Below are 18,940 nucleotides of genomic sequence, written 5' to 3' on the forward strand. Positions count from 1 at the left end.
CCTTAATGCTGCTTTACATTTTATCACTATTGTATGCAGATCCAAAGCAAGAAAAACTGGATTTTGAAGTAGAATGATGTGAAATGCATTAATTTGAAGAGGGTTGTCTTCCTGGTATCTTACAACCTTATTCTAAGCAGGGAAGTTCTTATTCTGACTATTACACGTGTATCGTTGACCTCACTCCCTTCACAACTGCCAATCTCATCTTCCTAGTCCCAGCTCCAATCCCACCACCCTTCCTCACCCACATCTGTCCCTCTACTGCCCCAATCAGTCCTGATTTTTACTGTCTCTCTACTTAATTTGGCTGCTCTCTTCCCCAGTCTTCCCAGCCCTGGTACTGCTCTAGAAATGTCAGATGGGTTACCCCTAGCTGAATGGTTTCAGTGACTGCTGGGCTCCTGTCAGGAGGCTGTGTCCTAGCCCTGTATGCCTTCAGCACAGTTTCTCCTCAGACCTGCTGACATCTCCAGTCCTGAACAGGGCTAAGGTTCCCTTCTTCCTCAGTGCCTTACCACAGACAGCTCCCTGTCTTTCTTCTATCCCAGGACCACAGCACTGTTCTGCTGGCAACCTAGCCCTGTTGACAGGATTCTTATGTAGCTCCTTGCTGTTTGCCCTTTATCGTAACTAAGGTACTTCCATTTTAGCTCAGACACAAAAGACAACCTCTACCATCTGTAGCTCTTAGATTTTTCACAGTAGGAGAGCACTCTACCAAGCAAGCCCCCCCTCTCCGTCTGTCTGTCTGTCTGTCTCCCTCTTCCTTCCTCTCTCCTTTCCTCCCTCCCTCTCCCTTCTCTCCCTCCCCTTTCTCTCTCTCTCTCTCTCTCTCTCTCTCTCTCTCTCTCTCTCTCTCTCTCTTTCTCTCTCTCTCTCTCTTACTTTCTTAAAGATATATGAGATAGAAAAGCATACCATTCTCTGCTGTGACCTGAGACTACAGTCAGTATTCTGTGCATTCCTCAGATCTTTCTAATGGCTACACTGACACAGGATTCTCCCACTTAAAGCAAAAGCTTCACCTTTGCGTTTGTGGGTTGGATCAGTGCTATGGGCCATCCTTAACCTAGGTTCAAGTGAACAGCACCTCCAAGTCCTTCATTCCTAGGCAGGCATAAAGTGACATCATGATCCTGTGATGTCATCATGTGCTGACACCAGAGTTCATATCTAGGCTCTTCTGCCCAGAGAGTCAGAACCTCGGGCTTTTTATGATAAGCCATGACTGGGGGGGAGGCAGTATCAGGTCCCAGTCAGAAATGAAGATGCCACCACTGCTCTGTGGAAGGAGTCCTTGTGGGAGGGGAAGCGTCTTTCAGGTAAGGTCTTTGAGTACCTGGGGTAACATATCCTAATTCTCACTGGCATCTAGCTTTTGTGATGTTATCATAGTGGCTGCCTGGCTTCCTGGAGCTTAAGAAAGGAGCTGTGGATCTGAGCTGGAATAAGTCTCCTGTCTTTGATAGGCCTCACAGGACCACTGAGATTAGTTCCACCTCCTGAATTTCTGGGAAAAAGATGGAGATGCTGGCTCTGACTCAGGATGGACACATCACCTCTGCCTGACACAGCTTCTACTCTTACAATCCATACTTCAGTTCCTCTCAGCCTGGGTCTGTGTCTCCTCCTCTAGTCCTTCTTACTACAGCCTCTTTCCTGTCTGCCTCTAATACTCAACTATGGAGTATTAGATACCCGATGTCGGCAAGTTCTACTCTCTAGGGTCCCAGGACCCTGCATTCTTTACTGGGCATGAGATAAGGGGGCTGGGTGATCCAGTGTACTCAAACCTGAGACTGTCTTCTCCCCTAACAAAGCACTAAGTTCCAAAATTTCTACCCCTGAATTGCCTCCCACTGGAGGCATTCAAAAGCCTCAGCACCTGCCAACTGCCTGTCTCAGTAACAATTCACACTGGGCAGGAGGAGAATGGGGGACAGAAGGGAGCAGACATCTAAAATTCAATTGCAATTTGGAAATTGCTCTACCCAAAGGTTATGCCAATTTAGTGCCCCAGCCACATGTGCAAATGCCACGCTATCCACAGAACCCACCCACTGATTGAATTCTTTAACCCGCCACTCATCCCGTAAGAAACAACCCCACAATCTTCCTTTTTAAAAGTCTCTCTAATTATTCATGAGGTAAACGAGGATTTTCATGTGTAGACTGCCTTCTCAAAGCTTCACCAGCCTCACAGTGTGTTAGGGGTTCTCTCCCTCTCTCCCTCCCTTCTACACAGGGATATTTTCTGTAGTAGTAAATAGTTTATCTTTACATCTCTGCCTTTTGTGAAATTGTGTGAGAGGCCTTCCCATCATCCCCCGCCCCCACCCTTCTGCAGAAAGTTCTGAATCAGCAGCAGTTTGTCTCACACGGGCGTTCAGAGGACCTTGATGTGTGATGATATATGATAGTTTCCTGCTTCCTAACTCCATTCCTACCGGTTCCTTACCAGCACCAGTGTGGAAGCCTCGCTGGCTTAGAGTGGGTCAGGCAGCATCAGAGCTGTAACCACAGCCTGCTGCATGGTTGTTCAGAGGTACTCCACCACGTTGCTGGCTTTCTCTCACAGAGCTGCCTCCATCAAACCCAACAGTCCCCTATTGCCTAATGTCCCATCTCTCTGGATCATTTCACTTGTGTTCTGGTTCTCAGCAGGGACTCTACATCTGTGGCTTTGGTCTTAGTCCACCTTCTAGCAGAACAGAATTCTAGGATCCAACTCTGCACAATGAACAGAAACTCATCAACCTTGTAATTGTGAGATTGACAGGTCCAAGGAACTGAATCTTTCCAGGGCCTTCAGACCGCCCCATGCTAGGCAGAAGGGCAGAGTGGGTATGGGTATGGGGCGGGGGGGGGGGTAACTCAACTCCTCATGCTGAGCAGAGGTTATGGGGGTGGGGAGATTGAACCCTTAGCATTGGCTTCTGATAATCATCCACTCCTGATCACAGAGCACATGGGAGCCTTGTGCCCACCAGGGGTTGGCAGGAGAGACCAGTGCCAAAGGATGGTGGCACAGTGTAATTTGGCTACCAGCCCAGGCTCTTCCTGAGCCACCATGTGTGTCCTCTACTTTCTTCCCTCTGGGGGCCTTCTCCCATACCTGCACCCTCACCTCCAGGTCTGACACGGAAGAGCAATTCCACAGATGCACACCTGCCAGAAGACATGTGGGGCGGGTGGTTTCTCCCTAGGGGATGGGCAGGGGCTGAGTACCATAAGTGGCGGTTAGATACTCTTAAAAGGCACATTAATGTGAATAAGCTTACTATAAGTACCCCTGGTGTTTATTTTCCTGTGGATATGCAAAAATGTTGGGGGTGGGGCTACTTGACTCCCAATTGACAGCTGTTGGCCCCATACAGAGAAGGGAATAGGTACTTGTAGTTAATTGAGGGTCTTCAGTCAAGTGTTCTAACACAGGGAATAATCCAAAAGCTTTCCTGTGAGCACCAACCACCACCGAGATTACACCTGATTGTCCACATGTATGTGCTACAGAAGAGCCAGGGTTCCCTGGTGTCCAGGGGACTAAGTCCAGAACCCCCAAATTTAGACACAAGTATCTGTGGTGCTCAGGTCTCTCAATCAAAAAGGGCACAGCATTTGTGTAGAAATGGTCCCTCTACTAGTTTTAATGCCTGAGAGCAAATGCTCTAGGTCATGGATGTGCATCTGTACAGAGAGGGCACAGACCTGTGTCTTATCGCTCCTGACACCAAGCAGTGCAGGTCTGCACTCTCTCTGCACAGATGCAAACCGGTTCCAGATGTGCACCATCTACCACTCACAGCAGGTGTAAGGACCAACTTTACTGCAAGGATGAGAAGCTCTTTATGACTCCAGAGCCTTGAGGCCATCACTGACCCTTCACAGAGGGCTGAGGCTGCCACCATCTCCTTTCCAGCATGGAATCCACAGTGACTTGGGGGCTATAGTGCCAGTCTGGTATGACTGGAGCCCTGAGATCCATGCCCAGCTCTTAAATAGGATAGTGGCTTTAACAAATGCCAAGACAGTCTAAGATGTACATACTTCACCCAAGGACAATACTGGCCAAGGTAGACAATGTGCGATTCCTTGGTAAGTTCAGATCTCTAAATTGCCAGCCTGGTCTACAAAGCGAGTTCCGAATCAGCCAGGACTACAAAGAGATACCCTGTCTCAAAAAAACCAAAAAATAAATAAATAGATAAATAAAAATAAATAAATGTATGGGGGTGTGCTCTGGATCTAGAACACATCACCTACCTTCTTTCCAGTCCTAGTTGGCTTTCTACTGCTGTGATAAACCCCACAACTTGGAAAGAAAAGGGTTTATTCTCCCTAACAGCTTATAGTGTATTACAAAGGGAATTTAGGGCAGGAACCTGGAGGCAGGAAATGAAGCAGAGGTCGTGGCGGAATGCTGCTTACTGGCTTGCTCTGCCTGCTTACTTCTACAACCCAGCACCCCCTGCAAGGGGCAGCCCAGCTCACAGTCGGCTGGGCCCTTCCACATCAATCATAAATCAAAAATGTCCCACAGACTTGCTTAAAGGCCAGTTTGGTGGAAGCGTTTCTCAACTGCATTTTTCTCTTTCCAGAAGACTTAAGCTTATGTCAAGTTTACAAAAACAAAAAAAAAAAAAAAAAAAAAAAAACAAAAAAAAAACAAAAAAAAAAAAGCAAAATTTAACTAGCATGTTGCCCCTTGGGTCATCTTATCTACCCCTGGAAATTCAAGACTAGGTGCTGCCAGGAACAGAGTCAGATAAGACATCTCTCCTTGTTGCAGAGGCTCACCATCTTGTGTGAGCATTGCTGTATGGGTATGCAGTGAGGTGAGGGTGCTGCCTGAAACACTAATCCTGTAGGCTCAGGGCCCCACCCCCTGACCTCAGTGACCTTTGTAACTTCTGTGGATTATAGTTGTACATATGAACTCAGGAACACTCAATCTGACCATGGGTTTGACCTGCCTGGAATCATACCTGACAGGGAGTCCTGCCTGTCTAGATCATACAGTTCTTGGCTTTGGGATAGGTAGTTATCTCAGGCCTGAAGGAACTCTGGCCAAGCAGCCGCAAGGGCTTTGGCCGTGCAGTGGAGTATCCATTAGGTTGTGAGAACACTGGCTGCCCCATACTAGGCTTCTTCCTCGGCATTGTTTGGATTTCCAGTATCTTCTTCTCTCTCAAGCCCATGGTAGGAATGCTCAGCCTCCAGCTTACATCATTATAAGGGCTGTAGAGACTATAGCAGGCAAGGCCTGGCTGACAGAAGCAGGTCACTGGGGCAGGCACCTGGCCCCAGCACAGCTGTCTGCTCTGTGGTCCACTCCTATATGCACAGTCTTCTCTTCCCAGCCTCACCGCTGCAAATGGAGTCACTTCCCAGTGCCTTCCCTCCCCCACCAAGGTGTCCTGACACTGTGAGTTGAAATGAATCCTTCATCCCTTAAATTGTTTCTGTCAGGAGTCCTACCACGACTGGGCTAACGTAGCTAACACACTGAGCCACTGTCAGCCATCCACCTCATGGCCTGTCTATGCCCTGTTCCCTACTTCCCCATGGACAGGGACAAGAAGCCCTGACCTGGTCAGACTCAGGTCAGACTGAACGTACCTCTCTACTGTAACCAGTCAATAGCAGGACCCCAGACACTGCTGTGACTTTACTGGCTGCTAACCCAGCACAGCCCCTATCACCGAGCCAGCAGGATATGGGAGTGCTGCCACAGAACTCTGCTGCAGTTTGTGGTGTTAATGCCCATGGGTACTCAGGGCACTGTGCAAAAACTCTTATTGGCAGAAGGCTCTGATCTCATCACATGTCCTTCCTCTCCTCCAGGGCTGGGCCCCCAGGGCCCAATGTTCTGATTCTTGGCAGCATAGGGCCCTAGAAGCAGGAAAGATGCCTGAGCAGGAGCCAGCAAAGCCTTTAGTACAGAGATGTGCAGGGCTAATGGTTCTGGCCAAGCACTTATTTTTAATGAGCTCACTCTCCCACAGGTGATGGGTCTCCCTGTCAGAACTCAGGAAGGTAAGTGGGTACCCAGCCCCAGCCTCTGTTTTAAAAGGAAATTCTGCCTTGCTCATGGAGAAGTAGCATCAACCACCGCCTAGGAACAGGACTGACTGCAAACCAAGCCATGCATAGGTAAGGCCTGTTTCTCAGTCAGCAAAGCTTGGGGCTGGAGTTGGCCACCTGCTTAGACCCAGGTGCTGGGAACTGGTGCCACCTGAGCTGAGTGACCTGTGCTGCATAAGCACCCTCACTTTCTTAGGAACATGATTTGGGGGCAGAGGACACTTTGTTGTACTGCACACATACCATGTAGCCCAGTGACCCCCACACAACTGGGACACGGTTAAGATGGTGATCTCACAGGCCTGCTGCTCCTGGAGGGAACCACACAGGCAGGCTGGGGGCCTGAAGCCCTGGGCCGACCATGATGAGGTAGAATTGTGGCACCACTTAGAAGTACAGCACCTCAAAGATGGCCCCCAGGAAGCAAGCAGAGGTGGGTGGTTCTGCCAGGACTAACGGATAGGGCAGGACGTGGTGCGATGAGGGGTAGGATGGAGTTTTATTTTATTTACTCCTCTTTTATTTACTGCTCATCTGTGTCTAGCTCTTAACCCTCCCGGACTGGGCTGGGCCTAGGCTGCAAGGGGCTTCAGTTCATATCAGACCCAGTGTCTTCCATTTTTATACCCCTTCTGGGACCCTAGCTCACACATATCAGAGGCCACTGGGGCCAGAGTCTGGTTCTCCACAGAATGAGCTCAGCTTTCTAAGGAGTCCTGGCCCTGGCTGATCTAACCACCTGAAGAAACTTAGACCCACATCTGTACTGACCTTGACCCTAGTAGCACTCTCACTTTAAACTCAGGCCTGACCTTTGACCCCAGCCCACACTGACTTTTCACTGACAACACTGACTCCTAGCACTAAGCTGACCTAGGCTTGAAATCAACTGAACTGCACTCACTATTAGATCATGTATGAACCTGGAACTTGGCCTTGGCTATGGCCTCACACTGATCCCACTGCATACAATGCTGTGTGGACAGAGGTGCGTGGAGACCAAGACACTGCTCCCTGTGCCCCTTCAATTTAGAGCTGGGCTGGTGAGATCTCAGGATGAGATCACCATTAAGGTGCTGGGTGACCTCATCAGTTATATGATTTTTCTAGGGGCTCAGTCTGTTCAAGTGTTAAGCCTAGAGTCTGGTGAATTCCAGAGAGGCACAAGAAACAAGTGGGAAGGCAGCAGCTTGGAGCAGATCAATTGAGATAATGCATTTAAGATGCTTAGCACAGTGCCAAGCACATCCTAAGTGTCCAATAAATGTGGGTTATTAATGTGGCTATTAATAATCCAGCCTGCCCTCTTCAGTGAGCAGACACAGGAGCAGACAGTGAGGAGAGCAGGCAGGTGCTGCCCTGGGCAGCAGACATTATGAGGGGCAGCTGGGACAGAGAATCAGAATCAGGACTATGCAGGGGGGGTCAATGCAGAACCCTTCCTGAGAGGAGACACTATGCCAGGAAGAGGCTTCTTCCTCCCCTCCTGTTGATGCCCTGGGCCTTCACAACAGCCCATAATCCATAAGGGACCCAGAGATGAGAGGAGCTGTAGAGCAGTGCTCAGTTCATGTGTGTAAGCACTGCCTGGAGCCCATTAGTAGGGCTAGCCCCACCCAGCAGCATATGATGTCATCCCATTCTTGACAATTTGGCAACTAGAAGGGCAGGTGAAGAAAGGGCAGAAGGAAAGGGACAGGGGAGGAGCAAGCTCTTCCTGCCTGTTCCCTGGGCCCAAGAAGATATCTCTGAGGAGCTTTTGGCCAAAGCTATCTCATTCTTCAAGTATCTCTGGGAAGCAGGGAGGGGACCATGCTGTCATCTTCTACCTGAAGTTTCACCTTCACCCCCTTTATCTGTCTCTTTGCTCTTCCTTATAGTTACTACTATAGCACTCTGCCGAAAATAGTTGGCCTTGCCCAAGATTCTGGGCAGACAAGGCCATATCTATATGTTCAGCCTTTGCCTGCATCTTTTTTTATCTGAGCTGTCTTCTGTCTGTGGCCCTGAGGGTGCTTACTACATGGGAGTTGCTATGGTACTGACCATTCAGGTTAGAACTGAATGGCCTGGAGAACATGGCTAAGCTGCTGTGGGGAAAGGGCTGAAGAAGTTGCTGACAAGACACATCAAGGTTTCTAACCAGAAACTTCTAGCTCAACAAGAAGCCACTGGAGGCTTTTAGGTAGGGTTGACATTTGGAATTTTATAAATTTTAGGAATCAAGCCTCAAAGGTGGAGACATTCTGAAAGAAGGCAAAGCCTTCCTACATCAATAATTAATCAAGAAAATGCCCCACAGATTTGCCTACAGGCCAATATTATGGTAGCATCTTCTTCGTTGAAATTCTTCCTAGATGACTCTGGCTTGTATTAAGGTGACAAACAAACACCCATAGATATATACCCAAGCAACCTTGCTATGCCCCTCTCAGTGCCCAACAGAACATTCCACCTCAAGATTTACCTGTCTATTCCTACTCAAAGTCAGAGCCAGCATGGCTCCCAGAGCTGCGGCTTTGGTCTCTCTCAGTGATGGACTGTGATCAGGACATGTTAGCCAAATAAACTCCTTCCCCAGTTGTTTTTGGTCATGCTATTTATCACAACAATAGAAAGCAAACTGGGACACTGTCCTAAAGGGACTCTGTGAGTATTGCTGAGCCAGCAAGCAACTCTTGCATTCCCTGTGGATGTCAATGCTTGCCTACAACTTAACTCAGGTCTAATTGACTCCTTGAATTGTCCACAGTCTCACAAGACTGCCCCACTTCCTGTACCAACTGCAGGTCTCATTTCCTAGGCCCCCTTCCAATCATCTGACTATAAAGTAGGAGCCTAGAGCTCCTGTCCCTATCAGATGATTTCCTAGAATGTTCAGAGAACTCAGGGAAACACTATTTGGAGTTTCTGTGAAGGACTGAAGTGGGTATTCTGAAGAGGTACATAAAGAAAGTGCAGAAAGGGTCCCAGGCTCTGTGGCCATTGCATTTGGGGAATTCCATCCTCCTGGCGTGTTGATGCTCTCCCCATCCTATACAATCCCTGAACCTCTTCAATAAGGCTCCATTAGATAAGTGTGATTAACTGCAACACTGGCCATGGTGATATCTGCCCAGATTTTTCTTCTTTGAAGTCCAGGAAGGCTGCCAGAGCTCCAACCCTCTAGTCACATGGCTAGTTCCTCTGGCAACCAGGAACATCCACTGAAATATTCTGAGGCCATTTGTTTTATAAGAGTAAACTTAGATATGTTTTTAAAATAATTGCTGCAGATGAAACAAAATGATTCCTTAGACTCTAACTCAAGAAGCTCCAGCAGTCTTAGAGCAAGGAAGCAGGTACAAAAGCAGCATACCAATCTGTTGTGGTACACTAGGAGCTCAGTGTCAGGGGCCAAGGTCAGACACCAAATGCTAAACACATTGCACCTTGACAGACACGGAGAAGGCTCCAGGAAAAGCACATCTGAGAGGACAGTGACACTTGCCTGAGAGGCAGGGCAGGATCCTTTGTAAAGCTTCAGTGGCTCAGTTAGACTCATGGTTCTCAGGCCCCAGAGAGAAAGAAACCAAGTTAACTTGAGGACTTGTCAGCTCTACTGAAGTGGCACATGTGTGAGGCCACTGGGACAACACCGTGTCCGTCGATATAGTCTGCTTTAAAATCAAGCAACTGGAAACGGCTAAAGGCATTACTGAGATTCCAAGTTTTATTAAAAATCCTGGACAGTGAAGTAAGACAAGGAAAAAAAAAAAGACTGGAGACAAATAAGTAGCAAGAACAGAACAGCTCAGCCATGTAGCTCGTATCCAAATGTGAGCTCCATACCCAAAAGTCAATTGAGGGCTCTTTTAGCACTAAGACATCCAGAGATGCCGCTACAGTCTAACCAGCCACAACAGCAGCAGAAGCAAATGGAAATGACCTGGGCAAAGTTGGAAAGACCCCGTGTAGAAACCAGCAGAATTCCCCTGGAGGATATTATGACCCAAATAAATGAAAAGGTATCCTATGTTTATGAATCAGAAAATTTAATATCCTGATCTAGGCATCTCAAATTTATGAGATGATTACACAATATGCCAATCAAAACTCAACAGGGTCTTTTGCAGAAACTGACAATTCGATGTTAAAATTAACACAGGAGAGACTTTCTGAGACAGCTCTGAAAAAGAGGGCGGATTTGCTATGCCAGACATGGAAATTCATTGCAAGGTGTTAGCAGTGAATAGCGTCTGTGGTGTCAGTGTGGGGATGAGGAGAGCACTCAAAATTATGTCGGTCTAGAAGGGTCTGGGGTGGGCGCAGCCTATCATGCTGAATTACCAGAGAGTGGGAAAGAGGCCACTTTAATCGCTACACCTGGAAGAACTGGCTTCTGTTCCCTCCGCGAATGATGCACCCTGCTCTGCTCAAAATGGATTAAGAACTACAGCAGAGCAAATGTCAGAGGCAAAAACTCAAATTGCAAAAAGAAAGTATAGGTGAGAATTTCCGATCTCCAGGCAATGCAGGGTTTCTCAAAGCACAAAAAGCTCTCAAGTACGGGAGCGGCGGCGTGTTTGAAAACACTGCGAGCTCCTGAAAATCCGAGAACAATTCAGAGGAAGTAAAAAGCCTGAAGTGTGGGAAGGCCCTTATAAAGTCGGTTGCCAACAAAGAGGCATCAAGATGGAGTGGACACCAAAATCCATAAGAAACAGAAAAACATAAACAAACATTATGGGCAAAGATTAAACACCAGTTACACAGAATAGGAGTTTTGCTGGACCCCTGAGAGGCAGTAGCCATTGCTGCCATAGACACAAGCCACAAGATCCCATTCTTATTGGCAAAATCACAAGAAGTCTGATGATACAGAGTGTGTGTGAGGCAGAGTCCTCCCGTGTGGCTGATGGACTGTGGTGCCTGTGTCACACCACAGACACCGGAAGCATTCCCTGCAACCCAGCAGAGTTACCTTCTGATACATGCTCAAGACAAAGCCTTGCAAGTGTCAACCCCCCCAACCCCCCCCCCCCAAAAAAAAAACCAAGCCTCAAAATGTTCACAGTGACACTACATAATGGAAAAAATGCAGGAAAACGTCTGTGGTTACGGCAATGACAAAACAGAACATGAAGGTAGGGAAAGAGTTATTCGGGCTTGTGATTTCGGGAGTGTCAGCTCACTTCACTGGGCCTATGGACAGGCAGAACTGTCATGGAAGCCAGACTGGAGTGGAAAAGCTGCTCATCTCCCTGAGGTGCAGAAGGCAAGAGAGAGATCAGGGTTAAAGATAAACTGTATCCTTTAGGTGCTGTGACCTACTTTCTGAAACTGGTCTCCACTTCCCAAGCTACAAAGTCATCAATGCATTAACCCATTGATCACTGCTCAAAATCTCCATGAACTGAGGACCATGCCTTTGACACATGAGCGTAGGCATACATTTTTTGCAACCTATTTTTAATAATGATTTAATCTCTCCTCTAGCCAACCACCTACCAGAGGTGGTGGAAGAAAAAAGTTATTAGGATCTGCAGGAAGTGGACCTGCTCAGCAACGGTTCTTTGGGGCAAGCTTGATCTTTTTTGGTAGCAGTTCGGTCCTGTAGCAAACAGCAAATACGACTCAGCAGCTGCAGACCAGCCCTCTAGGCAGGCACACACCAGGCTTACCAACTGGCTTGAGGTGAGGCTACAGAAGTGGCACGTTGCCCCAGGAAACTCATGAGCAGTTCTTTGGTAAGTTTCTCTTAATGGTGGCATCACCACAAGTGAAGCTCAACTACACTAGTTGAGGCAAACCAACACACGTGTGTTATTAGTAAAGAATAGGGAGCCAAAGCAAACCAAACCAATGCTCAGTGCTCCTCCCCCACTGTCTGTGGGGTCATATTTATACTCCTTCATCCCGGGTCCTTTCACGTGTTTGTCATATCCAAACATCCTTTCACCTGTGTCTGCTTCAGGAAAACATTTCCCCCCCCTGTGTCGGCTTCAGCAAAGCATTTGACACAACTGACTTTCCAAAGAAACTAGAAGTTTCCACTTCACATGAGCCTTTTGGGAAACAACTTCACACCCAAACCACAGCCTGAACCAAAGCCCATCTCCATAGAGATAGGTAAGTTGATGTGCACACACAGAGGATACGATACAATGACTACTGAGCACCGACACTTAGGCACAGTCACAAATCAACTGATACTAAAAGCATGAGTGGTTTACTACCTCAGAAAATGATGGACAGTCCTGGCCACCTGAGCTGGCACTGTGTGGCGCACTGATGGTGACCTGTCTGAGCCTCTCTCTAGTAGAATTGTGGGAGAAAACAAGGTGGCAAGACCAAGCTTCTGGGCAGGTCACCACACGCAGATGGTTTCAGAGTTCTCCCTGATATTCATGCTGATGTCTAATTGCCGTTGTGGTGTTAAGAAATGACATAAGAGAATCTGAAGCCCTGCTCGCAGGAACAGGTTATGGTGGGAAGCCAGCTAGGAAAGACTGGCCACTCCTACTCACTGCCTCTCACTCTCTGGTCTTTCCACCTTCCACTGGCAGTGGCCAGATCAGCTTCTGTTTCTATAAATCACAGCTTGTGGTTTTCTGCCACAGGGACAGGAAATGGACGGGGACACACTGTAGATAAGAGAGACTGCGCAATAGTTAAAGCTCTTGATGCTCTGCGTACGGTTCCCAGCACCCACAGCTGCCTCCACGTCTAACTCCTGGAGACCTGATGCCTTCTGATGCCTGAGGCACTGTACTCACTTGGATGCATGTGCACATAAACATAATTAAAAATAAAAATAAGTTTTTTTAAAATATCTAGTTATTTTTCCTTCTACAGATGAACGCCATGACAACTACCCCAAAGTAATCTAGTACCTCCTCCCTGCAAATGGAGTCAGTGTTCAGAAGTCAAGTATAGAGTTTATCCCATAGTCCATAGCATGGCAGAGAAGGGACAGATAGAAGTTCTGAGCAGCACTTAGCTTTCTGGATGAAGTAGAACCATTCCAGCATATTGTGAAGAAATAAGTCTGCTGTGTCCACTGAGTGTCTTCTGTTCACAACTGTCATTCCTGATGCCCAAGTTAGACCAGCCCATGAACTCATGTACTAGTCACCAGGCTCGTATTTGTTGATGTTCATATTATAGTTTGGGAAATGGAGGAGTTTGAAGGACATGGATGTAGCTTTTCAGCTTGGAGATGGAAGACCCAGGATTGTAGCCCAAGCCAGAGGTTGAGATAGTTCCTTCCCTGCTCCTGCAATACCAGAAACAGCACCAATGGAAGAAATAAAAACATGGGTGAGTGCCAGAGCAAAGCTGGAAGTCAAGTGTTGACAGCATGGATGCTTCTCACGATGGACCCCACAGGCCCAGGCTGAGAGCTCTACGGCACGTAAGCAAAAGATGAGGCACTGGGACCAGAGGTGATGGATGGCCTTTTCACTTGCTGAGAATTGGGTCTTGCTCTTCCACAATTCCACAAGAGACAGAATCCTCAAGCAAGGATCAAACCACTCCACAGTCCACAGCCTCTGCCTTCAACTTTTTCATGCTGAGGGGACCTTGAGCAAGAAACTGGCAACATTTCACTTATATGGTTGTGGGACACCACTCTGGCCCCAACACAAAGCCCAAATAAAGTCACAGTAGAAAGGCATGCCAGTGATGAAGGCCCCGGTGGTCAAAGTCTGGTTTAGGCTTCAGAGCACACTGGAGATTCTGCAGATGCAGGTACCTGGGGCCCAGCTCCAATAGGGCCAGCTTCCTCATCTGAGAACTACCTAATCAAACACAGGGAGTCTTTAAAAATGAGAATATTAGAAAATAAAATAAGACCTTTTTACCATTGGTGCTGGGGATGAACCCAGAGCCTTGGGCCTGTGAAGCACAGTTCCCTCCCAGCCCCCAAATGAACCTTATAATTCAGAAATACAGAGCAAATGCCCCACTAAAATAGCAGGTTTAGGGCCAGCAAGATACTTCAGTTATTAAAGGACCTTATCACCAAAGCTATTGGCTTAAGTCGATCCAAGGGTCCCATGTGGAAGAAAGAGAGAACAAGCCCCTGAGTCGTTCACTGGCCTTTGCCTTTATGTTTGAAAAAGAAGAAAGAAATAGACTGTTAAGAATCAATTAAACCTAAATGAAAGAGCTGATTGAATGTAGTATAAAAACTCTAAATCCAACACAGATACAGGAAAATAAACCAGAATAGGGAACAATGGAAAGATCCTGAGTCAGACCAGAACAACAGAAGTCAGAAGCAATATCAGCCTGTGCTGTCACTGAAGGAGCCTGAGACTCCATGGGGAGGAGCCTTCATGTGACACACAGCAGAAATGGGCCTATCAAGACTGCTGGGAAATCAAATTCTCTATAAAAGTTTAATAAGGTCCAATGGGCTTTCTGTGCCCATGGTGTAAACGTTCCAAACATCTGTGACCTTTCTTCTTAAAGTAGGGCAGGCACAAAGTGAGCCTTTGCAGAAGGACAAGAGTCCCTGTGCCTGGGGGACTTGTGTTAGGTGGTGAGAGCAGGGGGGTGACACTGATTCTCAGCCAAAGGCTGAGTGAGAGACCCTGTGCAGAGGCCTGCATGTGGAGGGAAGACAGAAGAAAAAACAAGAAAGACCAAGATAGACAAAGACCAGTGTGGAACGGGAACACAAGAGTGGGGCTCTAACATATCGGCTCACTCATTTATTTATGGAATATTTTCTGTTTATAGAATTTTTTATTTTATGGGAAGGAGTGTTTGCTTGCTTGTATGTATATGCACCATGTGTATACCTGGTCCCTACAGAGACATGAAGAAGTGTCAGATCCCATGGAACTGGAATTACAGATGATTGTGAGCTGCCACTAGGAGCCAAACCCAGGTCCTCTGCAAGAGCAGCTAATGCTCTTAAGCCCAGAGCCACCTCTCCAGCCCTTTATTTTTAATTATATGTCTATATGTGTTTGCTTAGTTGCTCTCAGGGGTCAGAAGAGGATGTCAGATATACTTTAAGCTAGAGTTACATGCAATTGTGAACTACCTGATGTGGGTGCTGAGAACTGAACTCGGGTTCTCTGAAAGAATAGTATGTGCTCTTATGTGTTGAGCTATCTCTCCAACCCCTACATTTATTGAATTTTTATAATAAACAGTGTTGACCAGTATTTACAGTGAAGCAAACAGTACACATTCGGGAAATACTCTTATACCACAAAGTTGCTATTCTGGCTTCTACTGGACCATAACCCATGTACTGGAAGGCTGAGCCAATACATAAGGAAAGAGGTGAGGTTTAAAAAAAAGCATATGGGTCAACAATTTGTGTTAGTGAATGTTGTTCACAGATTTATGTCAGCAGGTCCTAATTTGCCAACCTCCTTTGTCATATCTCCCTAGTCACATGATCATACTTCTAATGCCATTTTGACTATACCATAATTTGTGACCTTTGAGTCTTCATGACATGGGAGCCCTCCCTTCACATGAGAAAACTCCCTCTGTCTCTCCCTCCTTCCCTCCCCCTTCCTCCATCCTTCCCGCTCTCTCTGGGCCTTGATGAGTAAAGTGCTTAGGAGGTCTGGAGGCAGGCAGACCAGAAGGACCTCCTCAGTTACATAGCAAATCCAGGTTTGGCATGTGTTACATGGGCCCCTGTCTCAACAAAAAGAAAAAAGAAAAAAGAAATCCCAAGTACACAAGCATTTTGGGGAGGTAATACAGCTTGAAAACCTAAGGGCAGCAGGGAGGAGTGTCTGCTATGAGTAGAGGCTCCCCAAAGAAGCCTAAGGAATAATCAGTACTCTGTGGCCAGAATAAGTAAGATAGCAAAGAGGTAACTGATCCAAGAAAAGCAAGACTTTCTACCAGCCCTGGTCATTTGGTCCTAGATAGTATCCTAACCAACTATCATAAATCAGGTAGACATGGGTTCCCCATACACCCAAAGGCAGGAGAGTCCATAATGTTTCTAGGCAGGCCTGAGTCACCTAGAGCAGCTTAGCTACCCCAAGCTAGCAATAGAAATGCTGGAAAGAGGTGTTTCAGAAGGGGGTCAGAGGCCAATATTCCCCAGGCCTGGGAGAGACTGCAGGTTATCTATTCTCTGAAGGCCAGTCCAGGGACTTCTGTGATGCCCTATGGTGATCTCTGAATGTGACCTGACCCTACTGAGTCAGACTAAAGTTCACACAGCATCACAGACTAGGTGAGACCTGTAAGAGGTGGTGAGAATCTGCCCTGGTGATTGGGTTGCTTCCTGTGTGAACAGAAAGGTAACAGAGCTGAGCCCCATAGTACAAGCAAGGCAGCCTGGGCAGGGAAGAGGAAGATGGTGTGAGCAGAATTCCCCCTCCCCCTCGTTTGTTACTTCTAACAGTAATGCTCCCGTGGGAGGAGACAAAGGAGTGGTACACCACAGAGCATGTGCAGGGGAGATATGCTCACCTGGAACAAAGAAATAAGACGAGCCAGCAAATTAAACAGGTAGATAAAATAAAAAGCTACGGAGCCTTATTAATAGCCAAGGCACTTACAATTAGAACGAAAATAAGATAACGAGTTTCTATCTAAGATATTGCCCAAAGTTCCAGAGTCCCAGCATGGCCAGCCAGCAGCGACGCCTCATGCCATAAGCTGGCATTGTATAAGAGCTAATCTGGATGCAATGTATTCGAATCTATTAAAATAAAATAGATCATACTATCTGACATAGGGATCTAAGTTTGATAAGTTATTTTATAAACTTAAAAACAATAAAACCACACAAGCAGGTTGGTCCTTAAGATGTGCGTGTAAACTGGACCACGGTGGTGCATGCCTCTGATCCCAGCACTTGTCAGGTAGATCTCTGAGTTGGAGGACAGCCCGGTCTACACTGAGAAACTATGTCTCAAACCAATAAAAAGATTTGTGTAGATGAGGCCCTGTGGCCATGGGAATGTCTTAGAAATGATTTAGCCAGAACTTGCGTGTCCTGTGTGGAGGTGGTGGTGAAGAGAGGAGAGGCATGTGGAGGGGTCTTGGGGTGGCAGGCTCACTGGACATAACCAAAAATCAGGGAACTCCACAGACCTGTCCACCGTGCCCCCCCCCACTGTTTTCAAGGTCAGCTATGGGAGCTGTGGGATCCAGTGCCCAATGTACCTGCCACACCTACGGCGTCCGCTGGTCCCTGAACTTGGTTCTGGGCGATTCTGTGGTTTGGATATAAAGTATTCTCAAGAGGCTCATGTGTTTCAACACTCAGTACCCACGTTCTAGTGCTATTTGGAAATAAAGGTTGTGAACTTTCTGAGGGTGGAGCCTGTACTGGACAAAGTACAGGAGTGAGGTTTGTGGTTTAATATCCCTTCCCTACTTCCTGTGTGACCTCTGGCTGCGGGTGCAATGCGACCTGGCATCTCCCACTTTACCTCCATGAATTCTCCATCATCACAGGATGTATCCCCTCAAACAGCAAGCCAAGATAACCCTTCCTTAAGAAGCTTCTTGTCAAGCATTTGATCTCAGCAACAAGAAATCTGTGACTAACATGGACAGAGCACTGTGTGTGAAATCAAACTACAGCAGAGACTTTAGAGCACATACGTGTCCACACATGCTGAACAGGCTTCCATGGCAACAAGGAAATAGTGGGCAGGAGGGAACCAAACCTACTGTCCCTCACAGTTTCAAGAGGAGAGCTTTTCTAAACACCTTTTGCTTTTGCATTGATAATTTGTGAAGTTTTACAAAAAGAATTTTGTACAACCAAAGCCCAAGAAGAGGATTTATTTAAAATAGTTAACTACACACAGAAAACTCAGAATAAAAGTTTTTCTTGGACATTTTCTCTTAGAAACAAATATTAAGATGAGCTGGTCAAAAACCTTTTAAGTACAAAATCCAATTTATAATTCACCTGTTATGGAGTATTGAAGACAGGAACCACTTTAACTTAATCAGAGACATTCATGAAAAAAAAAAACCTGACAGGAAATTCCTGTTAATGATTTAAAATTTTTTAAAAGACATTTAAAATATTCTCACTGAGGCCCTGAGGCTATTGTTACCAAACTATTCCTTAGTCTTATTTTGAGACAGGCCTCACTGTGCAGCTCTAGCCGACCTGGAACTCACTCTGCAGACCAGGCTGGCATAGAGTTAACAGAGATCCACCTGCCTCTCCTCACAAGCACTGAGATTAAGGCAATGCTCCACCATCACTATTTCTCCTTGTTTACTTTTGTAAACCTTGTGCCTTTTGTTTGATTTGCCCAATTTTCTTTAATTTTCTCATTTTAAATCTATTATTTTTTTTTAACTTTTCCTATTTCCTTTCAACTCATTTGGGAATCCCGGGCTGGTGAAACGGTGCCTCGGGTAAAAACATTCTGCCAAGCCTACAGGCCTGGATTCAAGCCTCAGGTATGCACGGGGTAAAAGGAAAAAGCTGTCTCTGCAAGTTGTCCTCTGACCTCCATAGACAGGCGGTGACACATGCGTGTCCACACAGATACACACAATAAAATGCCATAATAAAATCTCAGTAGGAGCCATTGCTGACCCCATACTGTAAGGTTTCATATCAGGATGTCCTGCTTCAGAGAATAACTTCACTCGTCCTCCCTGGATCTGTTTCTGGAGGTATTTGCTCACTCCTTGGGTCCCTTTTTCCATAGTCCAGGGCTGCCTCTATGCATGGTGTTTGGATATGTCCCTCAGTCCCATCCGTCATTCACTCAAATCTGTAATCTTGCATCCCAGTAGCCATTTTCCATCTGAGCTCTGAACAGGCTCTTTCTATACACATGTACATGATTACAGGGGTACAGTATCACCCCATTTCCTTGAGGGTATAAAATACCTGGGAAAG

This window comes from Micromys minutus (genome assembly GCF_963924665.1).
Source record: "Micromys minutus genome assembly, chromosome: 3".
In the NCBI taxonomy this organism is placed as follows: domain Eukaryota; kingdom Metazoa; phylum Chordata; class Mammalia; order Rodentia; family Muridae; genus Micromys; species Micromys minutus.